This window comes from Syngnathoides biaculeatus, chromosome 9, assembly GCF_019802595.1.
Source record: "Syngnathoides biaculeatus isolate LvHL_M chromosome 9, ASM1980259v1, whole genome shotgun sequence".
NCBI lineage: Eukaryota > Metazoa > Chordata > Actinopteri > Syngnathiformes > Syngnathidae > Syngnathoides > Syngnathoides biaculeatus.
Window position 1 is genome coordinate 10,640,963 of NC_084648.1, and position 26,874 is coordinate 10,667,836.

At 43.5% G+C, this 26,874-nt stretch overlaps 2 long non-coding RNA genes across 2 annotated transcripts in view; one reads left to right on the forward strand and one right to left on the reverse strand.

The window, feature by feature from the left end:
- LOC133506136 (uncharacterized) overlaps positions 1-26,874 on the forward strand; it is a 304,856-nt gene that overhangs the window by 17,433 nt on the left and 260,549 nt on the right. The window contains exon 2 of the long non-coding RNA XR_009796411.1: positions 23,258-23,361. This is a non-coding gene — a long non-coding RNA (uncharacterized LOC133506136). The remainder of the gene's footprint in view (positions 1-23,257; positions 23,362-26,874) is intronic.
- Positions 197-13,980, reverse strand: LOC133506719 (uncharacterized). Its single transcript, XR_009796586.1, has 4 exons — positions 13,583-13,980; positions 13,425-13,513; positions 8,253-8,358; positions 197-3,233 (listed from the first exon to the last, which is right to left on the reverse strand). It is a non-coding gene; the product is annotated as an uncharacterized LOC133506719 (long non-coding RNA).

The window sequence follows — 26,874 nt, forward strand, 5'->3', positions numbered from 1 at the left end:
ATTCTTCATATTTATACTAAAAAGTAAAACGTGTGTTGTTTTCAAACTACTCCAGGGGTGTCAAATTAATTTCTTATTGTGGGCCACATATGCCTTCGGTAGATGTCAAGTGGGCCAGACCATTAAAATTATACCATACTCTACTATAAATAACCAAAATATCATGTCTTCCATTTGTTTTGGTGTAAAGAAGCACAAGAACATTAGGAAAATGTTGAGATTTAATGAACATTCCTTTTACAAAGCATTTCATGAAACACCTCAGATTTCCTCAGACAAATGTGCAATTTACTTTTATCATTCACATATGTCCGAAATCCTCTCTGCTGTAGTATTCCTCGTCAGGCTAACATCGGCAAAATCTTGTTGCTTCTCTGGACATACAAGTTCAACCGCCTTCAACGTGCATCGTTTTCCAAAGTTACCGTCGAAATATGGCTTTGATGCTAATGCTATTTCGCTACCAATTAGCAATTAGCTGGCTTTTACTGCTGTTTCACTGACTTGTTGGCTCTGGACGAAAGTTGACTGCTGTTTCCTCAGACCCGCCTACAATTCGTTGATCTTAGCTCCTCTTAGCTGTCCTTGCAAGCCGTCATATTTTTCGCTGTGAAGAATCTTGAATATTATATTCCCTCAAAACCGAAACTTGTTGCAAACACATTTTGCATTTCTATAAAATAAATAAGAGGTGGTCCATTTTTTCATTGAAAATTCTACTTTTCTCCATTTGGATAATGACATTTTGGCTAATGTGGGCGTGGGGCAGGGGTAGAGACCAGGGTAAAAACAAAGTCGTCACAAGAAGCAGATTATAATACTGTCTGCTGTGTTGGGTCTATCTCAGTGACAGACTGAGAGTGCTGTTCTCTTCTTCTCTGATCAAAACAATATTGTCTTCTACTCTGATCCAACCAGTCCATCCATGAATTGCATCTTATATACTACTATACTTATTACTTAATACTTATTTGTGCATTTTTTCACTTTTAATTGATCCTGCGGGCCTGATTGAACATCCTTGCAAGCCAGGTCCGGCCTGCGGGCCATATGTTTAAAACCCCTGAACTACTAGTACAATTAATGCCAAATGTTACTCGAGATAACGTAACGGTGTAAATGTACGTCTTTTATGTGTAAGCGATTAGCCATCTTTTTTCTACGGAGCTCCTCGCGCTCTCTGGGTTGACATTGAGTGAACGGCAGACCATATCCTGGACCGGTTGTTATTGGAATCACTGGAGAACTTCTAATTTAGTAAGAAGGAACGATGTGGTTTCGGCATCCTGTGCAATAACATGGCAAATTGTATCCAGCGAATGGTCAATATCCCCGATCGATGCCGTTCAGATTCAGGCCTTGCAGACATGAGTTGTATTATTTCAGGCAGAGTAAAGAAGAAGGGACGGACGGACGTCTTGGGATTGTCCAGCACTGGGAATTTGGAAAACCGACTGTTTATTTTCTTTGCATTTATTTGCAGTGTGGAGTTGGGGGAGGATACGCGGCAACTCTTTTGGATCAAAAACACTTGCAGGCAAACAAAGCAGGCAGGAATTTGTTTTCTGTTGCGCCATGTGTACTTTGGAAATACTCTTTGTTTCTTAAGGGTGAGGTATCTGGCAAACAATGTCAAATTTTTCAAGTAAGGAGGACTAAAAAGGTGAAAGGAAAGTTGTTAGGTTAAATGTAATCCTAATTTCCAAAATGTTGTTTCTAGATTTGCTAATTTTATAACACCCAAGGAGAAAAAGTCGAGTTTTTCCCTTTTTTTTTCTTTTTTTTTTTTAGTTGTTGTTTCCTTCAAATTGACCTGCAATTTATCAAGAGGGTTATCAAATTCTGTACAATTAAAATAATGATTAACATTTTAATTAAAAAAAACAAAACTAAAAAGAGTTACGGCAAAGCAAATTCATTTGTACAGCACATTTCATACACGAGGTAACCCAATGTGCTTTACATGATTAAAGGCATTTGAAAACAAATAGACAAAACAGCATGAAACAATAAAAATGACAAACAAAATTTTAAAAAAGACCATTAAAACAGCATACAGTGCAAGTAATATGATCAAAAAGTGGATATATTCTAAAAAGCATGAGAAAAAGAAATCATTATCTACAGTGGAAAATTTGATTTACGTATTTTTTGTAACATTTTTTTTTGGGTCAATATGACGCTCAACAAGAGGGTTCTCAAATACATCAAAAATATTTTTTTTCACATTTTAAAAAAAGGAACATGTGTTTAAGCTTTATGAATCTTATGCCAGTGTGTATGTCCAGTGGAGAAACTTTATTTTCTGTTATTGTTTTGCTTTTGTACTTATATTTCTTGTCAATTTGACCCTTGGTGTCAAAAGAGGGTTATCAAATACATCCATAATAGTAATGATAAATTTTCAAATTTTAATTCTGAAATACAAAAAGTGAAACATAAGTGTAAGTCTTATGAATCTTAGTTGTCAGTGTGTGTATATGCGTGTGTACGTCCAGCGAGAAAATGTTATTTCCTGTAGTTTCGCTGATGGTTTTCCACGTTAATGTGACCTGCGGCATAGGAGGAGAGTTAAATTAGGAAAACAACAATAAGGCCGGCTTGCGACCATCTGTCAGTCCGATGTCGGGGAGGTGCTTCACGAGGTGAAATCAAGCACCAGAGCAGAGGGAGAGGAGGTGAAGTGCGATGGAGATGCCAAGCAGCCAGAGGACTACACGGCGAGAAACTGAGTGCAGGGCAGGGAAAACACCGCCGCGGTGTTCGTTTGGAGACATTCTGTCAAAGTCCGGCTTGGGCCTGACACCGCGGATCACAGTTTGACGGACGGTATGAGTAGCTCTCGCTGACTGGGTCCTATTAAGGTGAATGTTTTCAAAGTTTCGGCTTGGCACTGGGGAAAAAATAGGAAGGACACAGAGGGGAAGTGGAGCCTGAGTGGAGCTGACATGGTTCAAGACCCTCTTCCCCAACCGCGCTGTCGGGGGTCAAATTGCTTTCCTTCCTTCCTTTAAGTCCTTTGCCCACCCGACTGGATGTCTAATGGAGAGCTGGGAATAGCAACACTTCTTACAGTCGCAAACAGGCTCCCAAAGAACACGGGCGGTAGGAAGTAAGTCGCTTACACATCAAGCCCTAAATGACAAGCCCCCCAGTTACTGTGGCAAAAGTCTGGTTCTTTATTTTTTCTCTCGCACCTTGCTTTCCATTCTGCTGCATTGGCCGTGTCACACCTGAGAAATGGCGGAAGACAGTTTGTAAGCGGTACTGATAAAGTGAACAGTCATCACATGACTGGGAGAACCAGTTCTAAAAAAAACTGCTTTTCAATTTCCGTCACTTCTAAGGATATTTAAAATGCCATATTTAGCTGTGGCTCAAAAATGAAGCGTGAAGAGTCCCCATCAATGAACGGGCTGTACATGATCAGCAACATGTCAAGTATTTAGACTATCTCCATTGAGTTTCAGTCTTCTTCTTTTCCTTTCGGCTTGTCCCGTGACCACGGGCATCTGCTTCTTCCTTGATAATTTCACCATGTTGATTTGGGTCCACTACAAAATATCACTGTACAATGTGATTGGACCCTCAATGTCCCCCTACCCAACTCCCCCATGATAACAACACAAGAACTCGATGATTTTCTGTTATGACCAGTTGGTGTGCAAAGGTCAAGGTGTGCGGATTTGAGTTATCGACCGCAATAAGTTTGGGATTGTCCAGTTCGGTGACATTACGACTCTGTTGTTCGGTCTGTGGCAGGCCTTAGTTAGTATCTATATTGCTATTATCTGTATTCCCCATTATTGTTGACTCTTTACTCTTTTTTTCAATTACATGCATCCCCGACATGTCGCTTAGTTCATATATGATGTCGCTGACTAACATTTTCATTACCGCTTATCCTTATTATGTTCAGGGGTGAGTTGGAGCCTCTTCCAGAAGACTTACCGTATAGACCAGAGCTGTCAAACTCATTTTTGTCGTGGACCACATTGTAGTTACAGTTTCCCTCAGAGGGCCGTTTTGACAGAAACCATAAAAACCGTTCATCATATTTACACATGAAATTTATAAACTAGTTTTGAGATCAGAAAGAGAGGGGCGGAGGACGAAGATTAAAGCTCCAGGGAGAAGAGATAACCAGGGTGGATGACTTCAAATACTTGGGGTCAACAATACAGAGCAATGGAGAGTGCGGTAAGGAAGTGAAGAAACGGGTCCAAGCGGGGTGGAACAGTTGGCGGAAGGTGCCTGGTGTTCTATGTGACAGAAGAGTCTCCGCTAGGATGAAGGCCAAAGTCTATAAAACAGTGGTGAGGCCGGCCATGATGTACGGATAAGAGACGGTGGCACTGAAGAAACAACAGGAAGCTGAACTGGAGGTGGCAGAAATGAAGATGTTGAGGTTCTCGCTCGGAGTGAGCAGGTTGGATAGGATTAGAAATGAGCTCATTAGAGGGACAGCCAAAATTGGATGTTTTGGAGACGAGGTTCGAGAGAGCAGACTTCGATGGTTTGGACATGTTCAGAGGCGAGACAGTGAGTATATTGGTTGAAGGGTGCTGAGGATGGAGCTGCCAGGCAAAAGAGCGAGAGGAAGACCAAAGAAAAGGTTGATGGATGTTGTGAGGGAGGACATGAGGACACTTGGGTGTTAGAGCGGAAGATGCACGAGACAGGCTTAGACGGACAAAGATTACACGCTGTGGCGACCCCTAACGGGACAAGCCGAAAGAAAAAGACGTTTTGAAATCAGAAATTAAGGATAATCTGTTTTCCAACTACTGTTGATGTTTGCTAAGTCAAAACTCCTTGCAATATCTTGCATGTTATCATTTATGATATGACAATTTGATATTTTTGTACAGATTTGAACAAGAATCATGGAAGTTGACATACATGTTTCACCTTTGCGGGCCACATAAGATCATGTAGGGGGCCGGATCTGGTCTGGGCTTGAGTTTGACACCTGTGGTATAGCCAAACAATAATTCAAAACAATTTCAAGTCTTCAATGAACCTATTGTGCATGTTTTTGGAACGTGGTAGGAATCCAGAGAACCTGGTGAATACACACTAGCACTGTGAGAAATTACAGACTCCTCACACTAATACCAGAGCCCAGATTCGAACTACCAACCTCAGAACTCGATCAAAAAAAAAAAAAATGCATTATATCACATGTCAACAGAAAAAAGTTCTAGAAGAGCAAGTCCCCTATCCTAAAATTGCAGACTTAATTCTGACTCAAGCAAAGTCATGTGACTTGAGTCCGGCGCCTCTGCTAAATCCGCACGCACGTGAAGAAACTGCACCCGAGCATGCATACACTCAGATGTGCGATTTTGCACATTTCAAATTCGTTTTAGTGTTCCAAGACCAGAGCATAGAATACGCGGCGAGACCTTTCCACAGTTCCCTCCTGCATCAACGCTCCCCTGCTGTCACAGTTCTGTGAGCAGACAGAATCAACCGAGAGAGGCCTGCGAGAACTGCAGAGGCACAAAAAGCACTGAGCGGTAGCGGAGGGAGGTCGGTCGGCGGAAGAGCGAGGGAGGGAAGGAGCGAGGGAGGGAGGGACGTTGGACGCCACGCTTGGATGTGTATGCGGCGGGTCGTCAAGCGAGAGGGCCGAAAAAGGCAGACACGCCGCACCTTGACCACCTATTATGAAGCTCTTTGCCACGATGTCAAGTGAAAGCAAGTTAATTGGGTGAAGCTGTAGAGCATGCGAGGGCGGCGCTGCAAGCCTCTCGACCGCTTGACAGTTGAGTGTCAGCGGGACCCAGTCAAGTGTGGCTGAGAGACAGAGCCCTGTCACCGGGCCTAAAGCGGCGCCGCTGGGGCCGTTAAAGCGCCGAGATGCCCCCTCTCCTGTCTGCACGCACGTGCACATCACACACACCCAATTATACTCACTCATGCCCTCTGGCGCACTCTCACTCATTGTCCCAAATGATTATTTTGAGACACAAGACCCCCGAAAAATGATTCATTCGCTTATTTTGTGCGAGCTTTCATGGCACGACGGTGGAGGAGAGGTTGACGCGTCTGTCTGACATTTGAGAGGATCTGGGTTTGAATCTGGGCTTAGCACATTCCTCAAACAAGTCGATTGGACGATAATAGATTTTTGGTCGTTAGCAATGTTGCTAATTAGGAGCATTTGTGTCGTAAACATAATGGGAGCTGTACATTTTGATGGTTTCAATTTTAACCAAGCGTAACTGTGATGTATCTGCAGGTATGATGAAAAGTACTTTGATGCTCCCACATTAGTCAACTTATCAAATAAAGTCAGTTTTGGTTCACATTATCAAGTATTCATTTAGTTTTTTCTTCTGTTAGCAGGGTCCTCCACAAATTATTTCAGCATGGCCTGAGGCGAGTTCTTCATTCATTGTCTTGGCTGCGGATTCAAACATTGAATTAAAAATGCATTTAATAGATGGCGCCGCGATACCCCGACATTTGCATTTAATTGGGCGGGCTGAGATCGGAACGCCCGCGCCGTTCTGCGCGGTGCGACAAAGATGATTCCGCGCAATTAGCCTAATCGGAGACCGCGCGGTCGGACAAAGTCCTACTAACAACCTTGTCAAATGCTTTGTGCCCTTCAGAATAGAGACCGTGTTCTGGCCCATCAGTTTCATAAGGCCCACCTTATGGATGGTTGAGTATGTTGAGGCACCCATGGCAGGGGGAAATCTACTGCCTACCCGCTGCCAGTGGGTAAACGGCCGCTAACCCTGGCCTCGCATCTATCATTCAGTCCTCCTTAATTAGGGCGTTTTTTGTCATACGGAAAGAAAGGCCACTCAGTAGCACTTGTGGGGGAGCGAATGATACAAAAGAGATGGTCTCATTTCCATCTGACAGCGTGATGGAGATTGAACATGAGCTTTAGGAAGATAAATGGACTCGCCGCGAAGACCTCACTGACATTGTCAACAACGCGGCTCTTCCCCTGGGAGCCGCCTAGCAGTGAATATTTTGGAGCGGTGGGGTCTCTTTCATTAAGTTCTGCTGAGCTCGGTCAATGACATGTCAGGTACGCGACTCCTGGCCATTGTGTACTAGGCAAGCACCTTCAGCGGTGAGAGAGAACCTGAATCAAAGTACTTGAAGGGGGTATAATGCTCAGTATTGTCAAGAATTTTGTTGTTTTAAACGTTGTATTGAGTTTTTGTTTCCAGGACTTTAATAATAACAACAAGTCGGTTTTATTTTGCTTAATGACAAACCTATTGTCACCTAAAACCAGAGCCTCATCTTTCATGCAGTTGGACACACTTCTCATTGCTTTAATATTTCCCCTGTTGTCGGAATGTTCTTGACTATTACCATATTTTCCGCACTATTAGGCACACCGCATTATAAGGTGCACCTTCAACAAATGGCATATTCTAAAACTTTTTCCAATATATAAGGCGCACCGCATTATAAGGCGCATAGAATAAACGCAACAGTAGAGGCTGAGGTTATGTTATGCATCCATTAGATGGAGCTGCACTAAAGGCTCAATATTTATCCATATATAAGGCGCACTGCACTATAAGGCGCACCGTCGGCTTTTGAGAAAATTAAAGGCTTTTAGGTGTGCGGAAAATACGGTAACTGTTTCATGGCTCATGAAGTGTCTGTAACAGCTCAGTAAACCGCTTCAAAGAGCATTACGTTGTCTTGCTTCCTTTGGCATAATGGGTTAAATTTACCGTCAGGCAATCAAGTTAAAAGGCTATAAACATTAGGACTTGAACAACATCATGCTGCGTTAATTTTTTTTTTTTGTAGACATTTTCCACACTTTTAATGTAAATGCAGATTTAGGTTCAATGATTACTTAAAAACTGAATATTTTTTAACCCCAAAAAATACATTTTCTATACTTTGTTTGTCAGACTGTATTACTGTAAATATTTAAATATTTTGATACTGTGACATCCCTTTATTTATGTTTTCCCACAACATGGTGTATTAAAGTTGCCTAACAAAGGGCAACTAAAAGAAGGAGGGAAATCAATAAGCCATTTTAGTCTCTATCTATCAACGCAGATTCCTCCTTGTCTGTTTTAAAGCGGGGGGACGTGGCACTTTAATAGGATAGCGCAGGGCGGTTTGAAATGTATGCCAATGATTCCTGTCATTTCATGGCAGCCCGGCCATGGTTCACTGAGCGCCCACTTCCTCCCTGTCAGCTCGACTGGAGACAAGCATTTAGTTGCAAACTTTGAGCAGGTTGCACAAACCAGATATGATGTGACTGCTACTTCCAATCCTTCTCTTTCATGCTGCGATGCCACCGCCGGGCAAAAGCGAGCCGCCGTGTGAGTGTTATCCCCCTCCATCATTTAGCTGAAAATAAAGGTGAATAACCAAGCAGAAGGGTCACAATAAAGTAAACCAACATGGTTGCTGGGACTGTAAGGCTTACTTAAAGCTACAATTAAACAATTTGTAGTGTACAATTCCAAAAATGTTCTGCTTAAACACGCCTCTAAGAGTGGCCCAAAAATTTTACGTTCCCGGCGTGTCATGTATGATTTCATGACTTATTCAGTTAGCTCTTTTTAAATGGAATATGTTTGGATACTTTAAAAAAATATACCATTTATTCTCATTAAGAGAGTTGTTTTCACCTGAAGGACTCACTGATGGGTTAGCGGTACACACGCCTGATTTTGGTGCAAGGAGCGTGGGATCAATTCCCGCTCAGTGATGGTCTTGAAATGTGCCCTGCGACTGTCTGGCGACCAGTTCAGGGTATATCCCGCCTTCCACCTGACGTTAGCTTGGATAGGCTCCGGAACTCCCGGGATCTTTGTAAGGATGAACGTCTCGGACAATGTTTTTCAATTGAAAACTGATGCGTATAGTTTGTTATAAAGTAGTACAATAAAAATAATCAATATTTTTTCCTCACATGAGGAATAGTCATGCATCCATCCATCTTATCTTATCTTCACAAGGGTCGCGGGAAGAGCTTGAGCCTATCCCAGCTGTATACGAGCAGGAGGCGGAGTACACCCTCAACTGGTTGCCAGCCAATCGCAGGGCACATTGAGACAAACAGTCGCACCCACAATCACACCTAGGGGCAATTTAGAGTGTCCAATTAATGTTGCATGTTTTGGGGATATGGGAGGAAACCGAGGTGCCAGGAGAAAACCCACGCAGGCACGGGGAGAACATGCAAACTCCACACAGGCGGGTCCGGGATTGGACCCGGGACCTCAGAACTGTGAGCTTTTACAAGCTGATCCACTGTGTCGCCAGGAATAATCATGATGACAAAATTGATTAGAATAACGTAATTATTATTTTGACTTTAACCGTGCAACTCTACTCCTGCGGTAAACGCAAATTTCTGGAACTAGCCATAATGATTGGCAACCGAAAAGGGTTATGTCCAACCCTGCATATGACTGTTTAGAAATATTAATTAAACTGAATTTGGAATGTATCCTTCCCGTATCTATTATGTTCTGTGGGAAAATGTTTGTAAATCTGAACAAATCGGAGTTCGAGCATCCCGAATGAATTTAAACTCAGTCTATGTTCTACTGTATTGACCATTTTTTGTTCGTCACATTGGGCTTCCATTTGTAAATCACGTCCAGATTTATTTTACAGCCATTGATATAATGTCGTCGCCAAGCGTTTTACCAAACCCTGCGTCTCAACAAAAGGCCAGTTTAGTCCGTATCAAGTTGGCCCTGCGTGGCCCCGATGACAGTTTGTGTGCATCAAGGCCACGGGCCTGCATTTTCTGCCTTGTAGCACACCAAAGTAAAATCGCTTGTCAGGCCGAGGTGTCTGTGAGCTGACAAGATGCCCTGGTGACATTTCAGCTCGAAAGAGCAAGTGTCTTGCAACTGAGTGGTCAAATATCAGAGAATAGGTCAAGCAGGGCGGAGCTGAGTGCTATGCGGAAGGCCGGTCTCCCCGCCAAACGCCCTCTTGACTTTGACAAGTGGGACCGCTCGGGGGGTCAGCGGGGGCGCCTTTGCAACGGTACAAAGTGATGTTCTGTTGGGCATGGCCAGACACTGTGCACCTTATTGGCTTCAAAAAGGAAAAGACATTGACATTGATTAATCTTCTTAACCCCCCCTTTCCTACATGAATGATGTACGTGCTGTACTTGGTGGTGGTGGGGGAGTTTGGCAGCCCCATCAGATGGCCCACTCCAGTGGTTTGTACGGAGCATGGCCCCTTGAAATGTACTCTGGCATTCATTAGAATATCTTTGACACCTATCATGGGGGGGAGTCAGCCAGGCTCGAGGGGCAGAGCTTGCTCTCGCGATCCCTGTCACCTCTGAAGTCTCTTTAGACTGCTTCGTATGGACAAAGTTTCTTCCTCCTTAAACATAGCAGTCGATCAATAACAAGTGCAGTGAATTCCTATTCACATTCGGAACGCCACGATACACCTTGGTCTATTTTCGTGATGAGCGCTCCGCTTGTCGTCATTCTGTGAAGGGGGGCAGGCTAGTTTTGGTAATTTAAGCACATTTGAAATGGGACATCTTTGCTGCTCTGCGCATCACCGCAGGCGGCTTCACTCCTATCCAATCAAAGCAGTCACTTTCCTCCCCTTTAAAAGTGACAAATAGTTTCTCGTGGAGACGTCAATATATGCTGGAGAGGACTCAACAATCCGACTGTAGCAATGGATTTTAGCGGTATACCCTTATTAAATACAGAATGCGCTTCTGCAGACCTCATTGTCTGATATTTCTGCCAATGATCATTAATTTAAGCCAAAGTGTCATCCCTATAAACATTCTAAAATTGATATTGTAATGAAAAATACATATAACGGTCTATACGGAAAAATAAATATGAGCGGAGAGCGCGTCATCCATGCGCAAAGTTGCAGAAGTGTCATTCGACATCCAAGTGGTCGCCATATTGGCTGCATCTATTGCCCGTGACGTCCCCCCGACATTCGCCATTGAAAACACGCTTTTCTGCCTACTATGGGAGACGAACATGCCCGTTCTGACACAGAAGCTCTTTTCGAAGAAAACATCTCAAAATCGAATGAAGTGACCAGCGCAATATTACCCTTTCATTTTGAGCCATATTTAGATAATATGCGGATCACAGCCAAATCACCTCCCCGCCTGATCCACCTCCGCACAGCGGTGATAAAAACAATGCCGCCCACGAGCAACGACGACGCCCTGGCCAAACCGCCTACCCGTCCGAACCACTTCCGTGGGGGAGATGATCCACCGCAGCCCTGCGCCGCAACAAGCCACCCCGGCCGAAGCCGTGTTGACAGGGCCGGTGGCTGGCTCGGCCGTGTCGACAGGGCCGGTGCCGATCCACAAGGCCTGCGGAGGCCGTCCTTCAGCGGCTGCTGCACGGAAGCCTTCCGATGTGCACATCGACACATTTAGCACCCCTGATTTACGCATTACGCCCCCCACCCAACTATTGTTTTTTTGTTTTGTTTTTTTAGTAGCTGTATACAGACCTACCTGTCATTTGGAACCCATGAAGCTCTTGTCCTTTGCGCCTGTGCAATCCATTTTTCACGACGAACCGGATCTTATGGAAAAGAATGAAGAGCGAATCCATCCTCCTGAGTGTTCGAGGAATATTCAGCAATACGAGCTGGCATTTTGGCTAAGACGAAGGAACAACTAGCTACCTCCCAGCACGTAAAACTAGTATAAACAGACGAGACGCTACTACCCTGTGCGTCACTTCCTGCTTCTTCTGGAAAACAAATCCCTTGAGAGTTTCATGGCGGGAATTCCAAAAAGCCATATACGTCAATATCATGTTTTGTGGTGGGGGGAAAAAAAAAAACGGCTGGGTCTATACTGGCTGCCGTTTTTTCATTAATAACATACTAAAAATCATGCATTTCATGACAGTGGACCTTTAATGTATACAATAATGCATTCAAAATACTAAAATGGAACCCCATGTGTCGAGTGTCGGGACTTGAGCTGTGGTTGACGGCAGTTGTTGCGTGAGTGTACTCATTGTGTGTTTCACTGTTCTGCAGGTGTTCAATAAATGGTTGCAAAGTACATTGGATACTCCTTTGCCAAATGTCACTGCATTGCAGGAAATAAGTATGTTGTAGAATAACACAAGAAACAGAAGATTTCACCATGTATTGGGGATTTGCTCTACCGACTAGGGGAGTGAATGATGAACCGATGGAGCCGTGAAAGTGCATTTTACTTTATCTTATTTTGGAATGAGTTGGTCAGTTGTCACTGCCACTAGAGCGTCACTTACTTTTAGCAAGAATTTGTGTTTTTAGCTCTTTGTTCCTCATAAAGTGTTGCAAAGATGAACAGAGCCCATTTATTTAGCTTTGACTTTTTCTGTCTTTCTGATGGTTTTTTTCCCCCCTACTTTTGCTGCATTTTAATGCCAGCAGAGAGAAGAGAGGGAGAGAGGGAGGAACGGAGAAAGAGAGAGCACACGTGTCAAAGTCCTGACAGCCATCACGGCATTACAGCGGCGCTGACATAAATATTTAACACTGAGGGGCAACCTACAGCATGTCATGTCACGGCCGTGATTAGGGTGAACGGTGACCCCCTCTCATATAACATGGTTTCTTGTTGGAGAGTGGCGGGCAGATGGTTGGAGGGGCGGGGGCATGTGTCAGTGCTTCGTAGGTTCCTATCAGAGGAAGGACACTGTTCCTTTTAACCTTCATTTCCATAAAGTCATTCCTTTGGAACAATGTAACCCTGTCGCTCTCTCCGCTCCCTACCTGCTGATTCTTCACGTCTAGATGGAGCGGAACTGTTGCCGATCCAACTCTCTCTAAATCATACACGATCGGGGCCTGTTGGACGCATGTTTGTGTGCCATTTGCCCCCGCCTACCTCCCCTTTGCACCCCCCGACACCTTTAAGAGCCTGATAGTGCCGTTCAGGAAAGGGCCGTTAATCGTCGAGCCAACGTTTGTTTATCATCGATTGGCTCAAAGATGTTTTTCCAATGTTATGTCATTTTCTTGGGTGCCGGCAAGGGTGAGCCCTGTGTGAATAATTCCGGCCTTAATTGGAAAGAAATCCATACCTGGAGGATGCACGCACCTTGAAATAATTACAAGGGATTGAGGGGTAAGCCATGCCTATGCCTTGCCATTAAAATGTGTCTGAATAACTGATATATAACAGTAACAAAAGTTAATAAAGAAACTGAATACTGTGACCCGGAGTCTGTCCCACCAGACATTTGGCAAGAGAGCCGGGCCACAAACTGGACTGCCATCCAATCGCAGGGCACATATCGACAAAGACAGACGATTTGGTCTTCAATGAGCTTATCGTGCATGTTTTTGGACTGTTGGAAGTAGCCAGAATATCGGGAGAAAATCAACACAATCATGGGATTTCATTACAAAATGTTGGTTGTCTCAATAATGGCTATTACCGGTATGTAGACTTTTCGGAGCTCTGGGTTCAAATGGCCATTAGAACGTCTCCCGTCGAGGATTTCGCATGGCTTCTTCTTGAGTTCCTCTAAATAGCCCATAATTGTGAATGGAAGAAGTATCGTACGTAGGAATGACTGGTACCGAGGATTGTTACCTGTGAATTTAGACGAACGTCCCCTTTGTTCAAACCAGTAAAATGCGACAAGGCGGCTGTATTGCGTTTCTGACAATCTCACACACATTGACACAACGCAAACACGATAAAATAGCTAACACAAAAATAGGCGTTCAAAAGCAGAGTAGTTGAGCCACAACGGCGAATAGTCACCGATGTTGAACGAGTGTTCCCAAACAAGCAAATGTTCGTCCCAGCGGGTATTACAAGTTAGCGAAAACGAAAGGCAGCAGGCGTCCGTGTAGTTAGTGTTCCAAGCAGCGTAGTTTCCCAGAGCAGCGGTGAAGTCGTAAGAAAAGCCCTGTTGTACGTCTTTCTCGTCCTTGTATAGGTAACCCTTGAAATATTTCAAACTTCCGTGTCTCAAAGGACATAGAATTGGCGTCACATGGACCCAAGACCATTAGAGGAAACCGTGTCACATCATAACGACTTAAAGGTAGGAAAGGAAACAGTGTCACAAAGATTTTCATAACAACTTAAAAGCATAAAAGGAAAATAAAGAGAACAAAGAATAAAAATACACACACACATAACAGGATTGATTTCAATTTTTTGGGTATGTTTGCTGCTGCGAGCTGCTCGATGTTGTGGCCTCACTTTGATACATTTGGGACAGCGAACCACCAAAAGGAAGAGATGAAAAGTGAAATGACTCACTGATAGAAATTGTTTGATTGTTTGTTCAGGGGGTCCTCATTTTACGAAGACACTTCATTCCTGTGGTAGCAATGTAACCCAAAACTCAATGAAAGCCAGAACTAACCTACGCTAATGCAACAGTAAAGTCATAAATGGGACTTGGGCGAAAAACATTTCTAGGCCATAAATAAGAAAAACAGTCAAGTTGAAAAGTATGCACAATGCTAACGAAGCTTGCCTTCTTGTGGTGCATGACGATTCCTAGGTTTATTGAACCCTGAAATGTTGTGACTTAGGAACCCCTCCGCCGAATATTTTTCAAAGAAACTTAACATGTGAAACTGTCTCGGGTTTACGCTCTGCGATCGGGAGCTGACTCATTTTCCACTCGCTAATCGGCCTTCCGGTAAATGTCACATTACACCAGCGACTGTGGTCAAAGCGCGGCTCCATCTCTGCAATTCTGTGTTAAGTCACACATCATTTTGTGGCCTCCCTTAAGTGCATCTGTGCTTGTTAAGTGCCCCGGGCCATACCATAGAGTGCGGTGTTAATCCAATTCGGCCTTCGCATTTTGCGAGCGGAGCAGTCGCTGTGTGCCCGCGTGGTGGACGGTGAGCGGTCGGGACACACCTGGGGGTGGGGGATGCTAGCGACTCTCCCTCGGTAAAGAAAGGAAACAAACAAGAGGCGATGAGGACGGCCTGAGTGCTGTTACCTGTCCCTGTGGTCATTTACGCGCACACTCTTAGTCGCGTACAGTGAGACAAAAGTCTCCTGTTAAATTTTAATGGGAATCCTTTTTAGTTCAGCACTATTGTCTTTCCCATTAAAGACTCGGGAATACTTGTATCTCTCCAGTGGACGGTGACAATTGAGGGCCCCCCCCAGTCTTATGTCATGTCCACCTCTTTAGCGGGCTGACGGAAGTGGGATGTTATTATTATTTAATGCCTCGCAAGAGTCTGCCGCTCACTTTAGGGGCCCGGGCTTTGCCGTCGGAGCCTCGTTGCTCGGGGAGCGCTCTGAGTGCACACGCTATTGTTCACTTGCCATTTTCTTACATGGCCCCCGAGCGGAAAGAGAAGCGTTCGCTCAGCCTTGTTTCGCTTGGTAAGACAAGAAAAGCATTTAGTGCTTCGGCACAGGTCAAAGGTGGCAGGCGGAGTAATGGACAAGCAAACGGTGAAGTCCTGTTCACAAGGTCTGCCCCCCCCCCCTCACGCACTACAAACAATCCAAAGCCAATTTACAAATGGAATACACCTGCATTGGGGGTGGGAGGAAATGAACAAAGACAACAGAAGCAGCATGCTAGAATAGTAGCAGATTACTGATAAAAAAAATACATATTGACATTAACAATGGGATCTGGCAGTGTGTATGTTCCGTTAGGGGTCGCCATGGATTGTCATTTTTTCCCATCTAAGCCTATCTCGTGCATCTTCCTCCCTAACACCCACTGTCCTCATGTCTTCCCTCACAACACTCATCAACCTTTTCTTCGGTCTTCCTCTCGCTCTTTTGCCTGGCGGCTCCATCCTCAGCACCCTTCTACCAATATACTGTCACATAGAACACCAGACACCTTCCGCCAAGTGTTCCACCCCGCTTGGACCCGTTTCTTCACTTCCTTCCCACAATCTCCATTGCTCTGTATTGTTGACCCCAAGTATTTGAAGTCGTCCACCCTCGCTATCTCTTCTCGATGGAGCTTCACTCTTCCCCCACCGCCCCTCTCATCCATGTACATATACTTTGTTTTACTTTGGCTAATCTTCATTCCTCTCCTCTCTGTATGTGCCTCCATCTTTCTAATTGTTCCTCCACCTGCTCCCTGCTTTCACTCCAGATCACAATATCATCTGCGAACATCATGGTCCAAGGGGATTCCAGTCTTACCTCATCTGTCAGCCCATCTATTACTACCGCAAACAGGAGGGGGCTTAGAGCGGATCCCTGATGCAGTCCCACCTCCACCTTAAATTCTTCTGACACACATACGGCACATCTCACCGCTGTTCTGCTGTCCTCATATACCTCCTGTACTATTCTAACATATTTCTCCGCCACACCAGACATCTGCATGCAGTACCACAGTTCCTCTCTTGGTACTCTGTCATAGGCTTTCTCTAGATCCACAAAGACACAATGTAGCTCCTTCTGACCTTCTCTGTACCTTTCCACGAGCATCCTCAAGGCAAATAATGCATCTATGGTACTATTTCTTGGCATGAAACCATACTGTTACTCGCAGATACTTCTGTCCTGAGTCTCGCCTCCACTACTCTTTCCCATAGCTTCAATTTGTGGCTCATCATCTTTATTCCTTTATTATTTTGTTGGACACAAATGCAACAATGCAACACATGCCACATGCACTAATCGACAATTAATTTGGCGGTTTTCTGATGAAGTGCTGCCCCCATGGGTGAAAACACAATCCATGACTTTACTGTCTCGCATGGGCTTTGTGCCCCAATCAACAAGTAACCTGGCTACAATTCGGGGTCTATCGCTGTAATACTTAGTAATCGTAGATAAGTGCGGAGCCTTTTTACCCTCACATTCTTAGTGATTTTTTAATTCTTAAGACACCTTTGTGGTTGAAAACTCACTGAATATTTTGCTGGTAATACTGGAGCACACGTTCTGTCCTCTGGTCCCGCCAAGACTCTCTTCGAGCCGCATCAAACTTTAATGCTGTTTGCATTTGACTACATGCGGGTCTGTGGAAGGCATCGGGCTCATTAGAGCGCCACACTTAAAACTGAATTCCTGGAATATATGTGGAAGTAATGAGGGCAAATGGACTGTGCGAGAAATCTAGTTTTAAGATACACAGTAGTGCAGTGAACCCCCGTTAAGCACGGGGCGTAAGTTCCAGACGCACCCGCGGTAGGTACACATCTGCAAAGTAGAGGCCGTATAAAAATCCCCTTAAAAGTAGTTTTACCCTCCCACATTCTTTCAACACATTTAAGGTAAAGAAAGAAAATATGTATCAATTTCCACTGATCGTTTGAGGACATTTCACTTCAGTTAGTGCTGAGTCCATGTCACAAAACCTGTGTAGCTAAGTAGAAATTAAGTCATAAATTCACACAAGTATGGTGCGTAGAGGGTGACACGGTGAATCAGCTGGAAAGCGTCGGCCTCACAGTTCTGAGGTCCTGGGTTCGATCCGGGACCTGCCTGCGTGGAGTTTGCATGTTCTCCCCGTGCCTGCGTGAGTTTCCTCCCACATCCCAAAAACATGCAACCATAATTGGACACTCTAAATTGGCCCTAGGTGTGAGTGCGGCTATTTGTCTCGATGGGCCCTGCGATTGGTGGGCAACCATTTCAGGGTGTACCCCACCTCCTGTCCGTGAGGAAAAGCAGCTAAGAAAATGTATGGATGGATGGATGGATGGTGCGTACATTCCTACTTTATTTTAAAGCGAGCAAATATCTCGTTTTACAGCGAGCGTAATGAGTCTTATGACATGATGCAAGTGAGAGTGGGTCCAATTTCCAGTAAGAGTAAGAAGTGATCAAGACTGCACTACGTAAGCCCGGAATTGTGTCTTCCCAGCACTTTTCAGCCTTTTTAACAGACAACAAGAAAAATCTTGTGTATCATTCGATTTGACTTTAGGGTGTTTGACTGATTGCTGCCATGTCATTATGAATCTGTGTGGGTTCCGGTATTATCTGTGACACAGGCGAGGGCGGCTGAACATGAATGAGCATCGTTGGCTGTTCCTAATAACGAGAAGGAGCTTTTGGTTCCCAGATTGAAAAAAGATGCCAACTTTTAACCACCGTCTTATACAGTGAGCATTAAAGGGGGCGTATTTTGCCAAACCAACTTTTTCTAGTCTTAGGGATGAGTTATTGTCTCTCCCGCGCATCAGTAAACGGGCAAGTTCATTGTCGTGTTAAAAATTGAAGCCCGCAAAAACACCTCAACGTGGAAATATCAATTTATTTATGTATTCCTCAGTTCCGGTCTTTCAGCGGCCATTTAAGAGGCGTAGCGCAGACGTCTGTGGCTGTAATTAATGAAGGAAAGAAAATACGAGTGGCTGTGACCTTTTGAATCAATTGATTGGCACAAATAGACGCTTACAATCTTCTAACCTTCACAAATGTCAAGAGAAACCTAAATTCTGACACCTGTCCTCCCTCCCCGCCCATACTTTGAGTCTCCTTATGTTTACTATCACCTTATTGATTTGTTTGCCAGGAGTCTGCGGAGCTCCATTAAATATTCACAGCTTGTTTTTCCCCTTTCGCCATCACTTTATTCTAAAATGCAATTTGTCTCCGCGGCTCCTCTTTATAAGCCGAGTTCAGCTTACAAGTTGTAGATACATGAAGGAAAATCCTTTCTGCCATTAATTTTTAAATCTCTATTTCTTTGGATCTCTAAATCCCCTTATCTCCTTTGGCAGTTAGCTCGTTTTGTCGAGGAGCCGCTCTTCAAATAATAGCGGGTAAAAAGGAGCCCTCGCGCACTTACACGCCCGATAACTATCACTGTCTGGACGCGGTTCATAAGAGGGACCATCCCGTCTGGCCTCGTAATTGATTCATGGCCTGATGCTCGGATTTTCTCCGCCGCGCAAATATCAAAGTCAACTTGGTGCGTAATTCTGTCGAGTAACCCAAAGTTTCCTGGTATTGATCTTGTGGCAAAACTTTTCCTTTCCCCCTCGTAGTTTGTTGTATTTGGACAGAACATTGTTCAAAACTGTGGCACATTAAAGGCTTGTTCGTGCTTTATTTTTTTTCCCCGGTATTTTTTTTTAGTGTGGGTGTGTTTTTGGGGGGGTCGGGTCCCCCCCCCTCCCCTCAGCATTAATTGTGACGTTCCCAGTAGGGCGAACGCTGATGTCTTTGCTACCGTCAGAGTGATTAGGTGTGGCTGCAGAGGCCAGCATCCCACCCCTCATCTTCACCGCCAGCTAATTTCATTTGACGAGCAGAGCAGAAACGATGCGTTTGGGTTGCGTTTGAGCCTTTTTTTTCACGTTGGAAAACTTCAAAGGGTCTCGTCTCGTCTTCACCTACTCTGAGTGACAGCACAGCCTGGGAGAGAGAGAAGGATGGAAGCGCTCCTCTCTCTTTTGCTGCGTGTTTATCGATTATAGTGAACTAGTTTTACAGTATCAATACACCAAAATTAGATATTGACAGATTTATTTTTTAATCTTGAAGTGTTCACACTACTGTGGTCTATTCTGGATATACTGATGCGCAACTGTATTTAAAAATTGCCCAATTTTCTGATGTGCAAAATTCCCGGGCAGCTTATTTTGTGAATTCTGGGAGGAGTACACGCAAACCTAGATGAAATGCCCAATTTTACAGTATATTTTGTTTCCGTTCGTGTTTTCATTTTTGAAATGCCAGAGACAAAAATGATTGCGCAAATCATCTATTCAGCAGTGCAGGGCCTCTGTTGCATCCACATCGCCAGGAGGTGTCATGCCATGTCACAGATGACAAAAAACGCTTTCAGTTGGGCATTTGCGTGCATTTGTTATTTGGTTATTTCCGAGCAATGTGTCAATTGAGGCTGGCCTCTCCTGGAGCCTTTTTCCATGTGTGCTGTCTCAATTTTTAAATGCAATGCTTAAATCGGCACATATCAAGGCCTGTCTTAAGTTTGCCAATGACCATTTGGATGATACAGAAGAGTCATGGGAGAAAGTGTTGTGGTCAGATGAGACTCATTACCAAGACTTTACTCACGTAAAATTGCAAAATTGTTAAAACAGCCATCCGTCTCGACAGGTTTTCTTTAATTTAACCCTTGTTTCCGATTCTATGGCATGGGAAGGTATCACATCGTAATATCCCAATATCGTATTGAGAGTTACTCTCCGTTCGTCTCCCGCAGGTGAGGGCTGTTAATATATTAATGGAATCCTCCTGTTGGGTGTCTCCTCGCCTCTCACGGAGGGCAGTCATCAGTTAGTTCCTGTCGGCTGGCTTCCTGCGAGGGAGCGGCGGCACTAATCAGAAGTGGCGGCGCTCTCGCAGGCGCCGGGCGTAAAAAGGAGGGCGGTGGGGGTGAGCTGCGCACGAGATGACACCTCACAGATTTATTACCTCCATCCCAAGTCGGGAGAATCTTTCGTAAAGAAGGCAAAAATAAATACAGATTACGTTAACCAAACGTGGCGCACGTGAGTTGAGTAAATCTGAATGAACAGACACCCTGGTAATACTCTACTCATATGATTTTTACTATATAGGTGCATTTTTAAAATATATTTCAGAACTTAAGAACATTTGTATTAGATATGTAAATGTTTTAATAATTTATGTAAATTTAATTCAGTGGGGAAAAAAATTACAAAAATGAACTTGAATATTATTACATTAAATGTATTTGTTGTTTTTCTGTGACCTTATTTATTTACCATCAAACATATTCAACTTTTCTTCAGAAAATTGTAGTTTAGTCAGATTATCCATCTAAGTAAATTATAATGAGAAAAATAGTTCATAATAATCACCATCATCTGAAAAAAATGTTTTGTATTTTTAGGAATCCATCATCCATTTTCCTCCACTTAGCCCTATTCAAACATTAAATATGTACTTCAAAAGTAATAATCATTCTATTTTTTATTATTGTTCAATTTATATAGTGATTTTTATGGTACCCATGGACTTTATTGATATTAATTACATATTTATGTTTTAATTTAATTTTTCAAATATGTAGTTATTTTTTTTAAAATACAGTTACTGATTACAATGTGTCAACTATAAAACCATCACAATGGTTAAATATGAATGCATTTAAAAAAATGAATGCACTGGTGAGGTGCAATGACCCATACGGTACTTAAAGTACGTTATGAAAAACAATATTGACGGTAAAACACGCATTCAATCTTGATATTATTTCCTTTTGTTGTCGCGTTTGTGATGAAGTTTGTTGCCCTAATAATTTCCCCCCCATTGAGCCTCGCATGAAGGCTTTGACCTTTCCATGTACCCAAAGTGGCCTTTTCACCTGCGCATGTTCACCTCTGACCCCCTGCCTCTCGGCACAGGTTATGAATTGAGTATTGATCACGTCTTCAAGATGGTCACACATCGATACTTTTCAGATTTAGTGGCCGATCAGTTGTCAGGTTCACCGTCGACGCGGTGCGATGCCGCATCTCGTCAAACCCGATCGAACACTGCCGTTCGTCTGTTTCCGGCCCCCCCAAAACATCTCCAAAAACATTCACGTTCTTCAATCATAAAAATAGCACTGTACCCTATTGTCCTTGTATGAAAATATACGGTAACAACATCATTAAATAGAACGTTAAGGATTAATGTGTTAGTTAAATTGACATTGTGCGTTTGCATCTCAAAAAAATCTCGTTAATCAGGTCACTTGTAAGTCAAGGTACCGCAATACTGTATTATGATTTAAGAGGTTTATTTCTGTTTGCTGAAGTAATCATGCGGCACATACACACAGTGGAACGGAACCAAAAGTTAAAACGCTTGAATATATTTTGTGATTCTTATTTTTCAAAAATGCTTTTTTCTTTTGGTCTTGCATTGTAATTTTTTTTTTTTTTTTTAAATTTCCCCCATCTGGGCTTTCCTTTTGTTTTCACAAACGCAAGTTAGTAGATTTTCCTAAACATTTTTGTCATATTGAAACTTCATTGGTGAAAAAATTGTTTTCTTTCTTCACATATACTGGATATCATGTTCCAACTCAATCTCTGTATTCTTTGTAATATTTCTTTGCGTACTGTATCTTACCACATAATACTTCGTGACAACAATTGTAGAATTTAGTGAATTCCAGCTTTATTTGGATCAATTTCAGAATTTTTGAAGTTTTTCTGTATTTTTTCTTCTTTCTTTCTTTCTTTCTTTCTTTCTTCTTTCTTTTTCTTTCTTTCTTTCTTTCTTTCCTTCTTTCTTTCTTTCTTTCCTTCTTTCTTTATTCTCATCTCAACTGGTTGTCACAATTTTGTCATTATTTGACATTATTTTTCTATTATTCCAACATCATCATTTAAAAAGTTAGTAAGAGATTCTGTACGTAATTCCTGCACATATTTTTTTCCCTATTATGAACCTTCTATCCATATGGTTGAATGTTAGGTAATCTACATGCAAATATGTAATTACACTGTACAGTCTGCCGTTTATGTAACTTATTGAATGAATAAATGAATGTGATTTATTGTCGCGTAATAATGTTGTGCCATTATTTATGTACGGTATTCACTTGTGGGCGGCACGGTGACTCAGCTGCTGAAGCGTTGGCCTCACAATTCTGAGGTCCTGGGTTCAATCCCGGACTCGCCTGTGTGGAGTTTGCATGTTCTCGCCGTGCCTGCCTGGGTTTTCTCCGGGCATTTCGGTTTCCTCCCACATCACAAAAACATGCAACATTAATTGGACACTCTAAATTGCCCCTAAGTGTCTGTCTTCATGTGCCCTGTGATTGGTTGGCAACCAGTTGAGGGTGGACCCCGCCTCCTGCCCGTTGACAGCTGGGATTGGCTCCGGCACTCCCAAAACCCTTGTGAGGATAAGCGGCAAAAAAAAAAAATGGAAGGGATGGGTATTCACTTGTATTTTGCTTTTAAATTGCTTAGTTGCCGCAGCCAATTCAGCATTACATATGAGAATCTGTTCTAAATATCCATAATTGGATAAATAATGGTTCAATAAATAAATACAAATATTTTGAAAAAAAAAAAGCTGTTGTACACTTTTGGAGTGAGTTTTTTTTTTTCCTAATACACAATCCATCCACCTTTATCTTTGTACTCTGCTCATGAACGGTGGGGTCACGTGTGTGTGTGTGTACACACAAGCACATGCACACGCACACGCACACGCACACAATTATAGGACAGGCTGGTAAAGGTCAGTGCGATGAGTTCAGGAATGACAGGAAACAATGAACCTTCCCAGGTCCAGTAAATTAACCCGTGTCACAGGCCACTCATTCCCGCTGATCAATACTGAACACTTTGCTTTCAGAAAATGAGGGTCATCCTCCCCAGGCCGCCCACCTCTTCGGGGACGGACAGGAACGCTGATAAAACAATCACCATAAAGAGGTTCCAGACTCCGCAGCTAAAAAGGTGGGTGTGTAGAAGGGTGGAGGTGTGTGCGTGTATTTGTGTGTGTGTGTGTGCGGGTGGGGGGGGGGCTTACTTGGCTTGTGGAGGCTTCCTTGTGTCAGCGGGCTTCTCGCTAAGAGCCGCTTGCCTGGGCTCTGACAGCGGCGCGGTCGATAAAGTGGATTTCAGATAGAAATGTTTCCCAGAGTCCTCTCCATCACGTGGAGACACCTGCGGGGCGGTAACATAGCGTCTCTGTCACCGCAACGCCGTCCCGCGTGCTGCGTCTTTCATCCTTACAAGCAGCTCGGGTTCAGTTTGACCAGTTTTGATATTTGACACCAATAAGTGAATACACTCCCTTTTTGTAAAATTACCCATGATGCACAAAAATATAACTACCGCGGTAGCTTGGCTGAAAAGTTCCATCCGTATCACTCGGATCACTTTTGCACATTGGAATGAACGAATATGCCATTCATTTTTCTTGTGTGCGCACTGGAGGCCAGACTAATACATACATACATATACTTACATATGTATGCACACACATACACACACAGATATATGATAGAGGACCAAATAAGATGTAGTAATATTGGTTGTTTTTCACTGATCAATAAGATTACACCGCAATTTCTGCAATTGCTGCGACTTTTTTCACTTTCAATCCTGTGGTTTATGCGGTGATGCGACTACATTGTGCATTTTTCTAACGGCCGCAAGGAGGCACTCGAGCGGAAAAGGTAAGAATATGATCGGTTTGGAATAGTGCCAAGGAAGTGACTTTTACCGGCCCTGTCAGCGCTACACTAGCGTTAGCGCTGTGCTAGCATCTTGTGTTGCCTGTTGCCCGCGCGTCTCAGTGATATTTATTGATAAATGTTATTTTAACCAGCCCTGTTAGCGTTAGCCCGTCGCTGGTGTTAGCGCTAGCTTTAGCACGGTGCTAGCATGAGGACCAGTGTTAGCTTTAAACTCTTTCCGTGTACCATCTTTCTTTGTAAATATCTCGTGTTTCAATGTGAGTTTCAATGTGGGCACTTGGGGCTTTTCCACAGGTGCGGCGTATGTTTGTACTAAATGGTATTTCCTTTACAAATGTACTCGGTGAGGCTTGTAACCAGGTGCGCTCTGTAGGCCGGGAATTACAGTAATCCTGCCAGTATTTTTATATACTGTGTACGCATTGCTGCTCCATTTTTGTTTGTTTTTGTCTACGATTCCATAAAGTGCGTTAGTATGAAGCTAGCGGACTTTCGTGAAGCAAAGTTAATGTGGTATGGTTAAATACACGTAATTGTCTTGTTTTAGGTTTAGTTTTACAGTAAATTTCTGGTGAGAGCTGTGCTAAAAACCTTCAAGCAAGTACACTTGGCTTTTTTGAAGAATTGGTTGCTATGTTTGCGCACGGCACGTTTACGGAGAGTGGTATACATATCAACCGGATCTTCTTAGCACTCACTTTCTTAATACCCATAAAAAAAAAAACAAAAAACAAGAAAAAGCAGGCAGAGTGCAACAGTTACCTGTGCTTTCACTTTGTTGTTAGCTTCGTTACTGCTATCTAGCGGTGAAGTTCACAAATCGCAAACTGACCGATCGCCTTCCGAAGGGTAGCTTGAAACTGTCCCGAGACCTCTCTGTGTTTCCACCACATTTGCACTGGCTCGCAGCTGTCGGGAGACGTAAACCAGCACAAGAATGATCATACGTACGAAACGTAAGGAAAGATGTCGTACATGGCGCATTTACACGGGTAAAGAGTAGGCACCAGCAAAAACAAGTACCTGTAGTGGAGCAAAAGGAGAAAAATGTGGCATGAAAGAGAAATAAATACATTTCCACACTTCACTGAAACATTTATGAAAGATTAATCATCGATTTGTTGATGTCAGACAGGCCGTGAACACATTTTTGCAAAGAGCTTCAATTCATCGTTTGATATAGAACGTTATAATCGGGATCTTTTTGACCCTGGTAGAAACTGACCCGGCGCAGATTGTCTGTGCTTGGAAAATGAACAGTATCTAAAGGTTAAGCACACCACAACAAATATTTCACCTCTTGTCGAGTTTTCTCAAGGAGCCGAAGACAAGGAGAAAGCCTTTTCCAGAGTAAGATGATAGGACTTGGAAAACATTTTTTTTTCTCATCTCCTTGGCTGGAATAACAGTACAACTGTGCCAGTTAGCAATCAGTTTTTCAAGTAAAAAAATGTCTTTTGGAGAACCCTTTCTTCAGCTGTTGTTGTTAACCTGTTGTTGGTATTCCGGACTATATGACATTTGGGTCTTGGAACTCAATGTTCAAATGTATTTGAGTCGAACATCCACACTCAATCCAGTCCTCCGCTCTTCTGCCTCCTGTCTGACCTCAGTTTGCGGTGGCCGCAGTCTTTCCCCGAGCATATTAACGGCTTAGATAAAGGGATCTGGAAGCCGGTTGGGGCCGCTCCACTGGCCCGGAGAAAATGCTTGAAGCAGCAGATGCAGCGGCGACAGAGGGGTAACCCTCCTCCCTCTCTCGCCGCCGCCCCCATTAGGAGTCAGTCTCTCAGTCGGTGACAAAGTGGCTCCAAGTCTTCATTTTCTGCTGATCCAGTGTGAGCCGGAAGGCAGGGAGGGAGACGCCGTCATCAGTTACACGGGCCGCCGTTGTCTAATTGCAGCCGACTGTCGATGCATGCATTTGGTCCGTTCTCTGGCCTACATTATTTATCGGGGGTTCCGGGGGCGTGGGGGGGGGGTGGTGGTTAATATTCTATTGATTTGAGATGGCACAGCCAGATATAAGTGAAGTTGCTAAAGAGCTGACATGACACTCAGTAACTTTGATGCAAATGTCGTTTCGCTCCAGTAAAACACAGTCAATATGATAAGGAATGACTTTCTAGATGTTACTCGTACGCCTTGTTTTTTTTTTTTTTTTTTTTTTTAAACCAATGCTCTAAAGATTGCTTCATAATTTCATTATTGTTCAGCCACGTTAGCGAAAAAGTATTGGTTCTTACCAAGACAGTAGCAAGTTCTGCCACCTCTTTATGTGAACGCTTAAAGCCCCAATGACACGAAAAGCATAATTTTTAGTATGTTTTTAATAAAAAAAAAACGGGTAGCCGAAATGGAGCTATCTGTTTTTTCACCACAGAACGCAATTTTGACGTATATGGCTTTATATAAATCCCGCCAGGAAAATCCTATCAATGGATTTGTTTTGGAGAAGAAGCAGGAAGTGATGAGGTCAGCAGGAGCGCGCTCAGGCGGTCTCGTGTGGTTATACTAGTTTTACCTGCTGGAAGGTAGCTAATTGTTCCTTCGTGTTAGCCCAAATCCCGGCTCGTTATTTTGCTGCATATTCTTCGAGAACTCTGGAGGATGGATTTGCTCTTCATACTTTTCCAAAAGACCTGGTTCGTCGTGAAAAATGGATTGCACAGGTGTAAAGGACGAGAGCTTCGTGAGTTCCAAATGACAGGTAGGTGTGTATACAGCTACTAAAAAAAAGCAATAGTTGGGGGTGAGGGGCGTAATC